This window comes from Budorcas taxicolor, chromosome 7 (assembly GCF_023091745.1).
Source record: "Budorcas taxicolor isolate Tak-1 chromosome 7, Takin1.1, whole genome shotgun sequence".
Taxonomy (NCBI): domain Eukaryota; kingdom Metazoa; phylum Chordata; class Mammalia; order Artiodactyla; family Bovidae; genus Budorcas; species Budorcas taxicolor.
Window position 1 is genome coordinate 100,140,307 of NC_068916.1, and position 2,929 is coordinate 100,143,235.

The window sequence follows — 2,929 nt, forward strand, 5'->3', positions numbered from 1 at the left end:
ATATAAAAATCATGTTGCTGTGAGTAAAATCAGTTTGACTTCTCCCTTGCATATCTGCATGTATTTAATATTTTTACAACCTTAATCCAGTGGCTAGGACCTCTGTACACTGGTGACTAAATGTGATTAAGAGTGGACTCCATGTCCTTTTTCTGATTTTAGAAATGTTCACTTTTTCAGCACTAAATACAACATCAGCTGTAGGTTTTCTGGTGGTAACTCTTCATTGTGAAGTGAAATCACTCAGTTGTGTCCAACTCTTTGCGACCCCATGGACTGTAGCCTACCAGGCTTCTCCATCCATGGGGTTTTCCAGGCAAGAATACTGGAGTGGGTTACCATTTCCTTCTCCAGGGGATCTTCCCAACCCAGGGATCGAACCCGGGTCTCCTGCATTGGAGGCAGGCACTTTAACCTCTGAGCCACCAGGGAAGTAGGACTAAGTCTATTGTGAATATGTGTTGAATGCAATCAAATGCTTTCTCTGTAACTATTAAGATGACCGTAAGATTTTTGTGTGCATTAGTGCTCAGTCATGTCCGATTCTTCGTGATGCAATGGACAGTGGACTGCCAGGCTCCTCTGTCCACGGAATTTTCCAGGCAAGAATACTGGAGTGGCCATTTCCTACACTAGGGGATCTTCCCTAACCAAGGATGGAAGTCGCGTTTCTTGTGTCTCCTGTATGGCAGGGGGATTCTTTAGCACTGTGCCACCTGATTGGGTATTGTATATTATTTTTTAAAACTCACTTTATATTGAAGTATAGTTGATCAACAATGTTATGTTAGTTTCAGATGTACAACAAAGTGATTCATTTATACGTGTACAAGTATATATTCTTTTTCAAATTCTTTTCCAATTAGGTTGTTGCAAATACCTAGCAGAGTTTCCCGTGCTATACAGTAGGTCCTTGTTGGTTACCCATTTTAAATACAGAGAAGTGCACACATGTCAGCCCCAAAGTCCCTGTTACTCCCTCTCCTGCCCTTCCCCCACTCTGGTAACCATACATTGGTTGTCTAAGTCTGTAAGTCTGTTTCTGTTTTGTTAATTTCACTTATAACATTTCTTTTTAGATTCCACATATAAGGGATGTCATCTGACATTTGTCTTTCTAGGCCTGACTTCTCTCAGTGTGACAACCTCTAGGTCCATCCACATTGCTACAAATGGCACGATTTCCTTCTTTTTCATGATTAAATTTTGATTGTATGTGTGCACCACGTCTTTTTTATCCATTCTTATGTTCTTGGACATTTTGGTTGCTTCCTTGTCTTTTCTCTGGTTTTTCAGATACTAAAACAGTCTTAACGATCCTGGGCTATGTATCACTTGCTCTTGACTGATTCTCATTTTCATATATTGCTTAATTTGGTGTGCTAATATTTATTAAGAACGTTTAAGTTCTTGAGGTACATTGGTTTAAAGTTTGGGGGTTTTTTTCAGATTTTTTTTTTCTTCTTCTGACTTGGGTAACAGGGTAATATTAGACTTTTGGAATTGGAGATTGTATAATTCCTCTTTACATCTGTAAAAAGTTTTTGTAAGATTGGTAGTATTTCTTTTAAAAGAAATTGTTATAAGGGTAGATCTCAAGTTGAGTGTTATTACTACATGCCTAAAAAAGGGACACAAGCAAATTTTTGGAGGCAACAGTATGTCTATTACCTTGCTTGTGCTGATAGTTCACGAGTGTTTGCATGTGCCCATTTCATCAAATGATAAACACTAAAAATGTTCAGTTTCATTAATTAGATCTCAATAAATTCAGCCTCTCAGTCATGGCTGACTCTTGGTGACCCCATGGACTGTAGCATGAGAGGCTTACATGTCCATCACCAACTCCTGGAGCTTGCTCAAACTCATGTGCATCGAGTCAGTGATGCCATCCAACCATCTCATCCTCTGTCATCCCCTTCTCCTCCTGCCTTCAGTCTTTCCCAGCATCAGGGTCTTTTCTAATGACTCAGTTCTTCACATCAGATTACCAAATTATTGGAGTTTCAGCTTCAGCATCAGTCCCTCCAATGAATATTCAGGACTAATTTCCTTTAGGATTGACTGGTTTGATCTCCTTGCAGTCCAAGGGACTCTCAAGAGTCTTCTCCAACACCACAATTCAAAAGCATCAATTCTTCGGTGCTCAGCTATCTTTATATTCCAGCTGTCACATCCATACATGAGTACTGGAAAAACCATAGCTTTAACTAGACTGACATTTGTTGGCAAAGTACTGTCCCTGCTTTTTAATATGTTGTCTAGATTGGTCATAGCTTTTTTTCAAGACTGGAAAAGGTCTGTTTTCATTCCAAATACAGAGTGAAGTAAGCCAGAAAGAAAAACACCAGTACAGTATACTAACACATATATATGGAATTTAGAGAGATGGTAATGATGACCCTGTATGCGAGACAGCAAAAGAGACACAAATGTGTAGAGCAGACTTTTGGACTCTGAGGGAGAGGGAGAGGGTGGGATGATTTGGGAGAATGGCATTGAAACATGTATACTATCATGTAAGAAATGAATCGCCAGTCTATGTTTGATGCAGGATACAGGATGCTTGGGGCTGGTGCACAGGGATGATCCAGAGAGATGATATGGTGTGGGAGGTGGGAGGGGGGTTCATGTTTGGGAACTCATGTACACCCATGGTGGATTCATGTCAATGTATGGCAAAACCAATACAGTATTGTAAAGTAAAATAAAGTAAAAATAAAAATTAAAAAAAAAGAAAGGCAATGCCAAAGAATGTTCAAACTACTGTACAACTGCACTCATCTCACACACTAGAAAAGTAATGCTCAGATCTCAATAAAGATGTCTTTTAAAAATATTAGAATTCATCACTAAGGTTTTCTAAATTTGGACTTTATTTTAGGGGAAGATTTGTAATTGTCTTGATTTGTAATTACAGCATTCAGTT

General features: G+C 39.0%; 1 non-coding gene across 1 annotated transcript; it reads right to left on the reverse strand.

The window, feature by feature from the left end:
- Positions 1 to 360: 360 nt before the first annotated feature.
- TRNAW-CCA (transfer RNA tryptophan (anticodon CCA)) lies at positions 361 to 432 on the reverse strand. Its single transcript has one exon. It is a non-coding gene; the product is annotated as a tRNA-Trp (tRNA).
- Between the last annotated feature and the right edge of the window lie 2,497 nt (positions 433 to 2,929).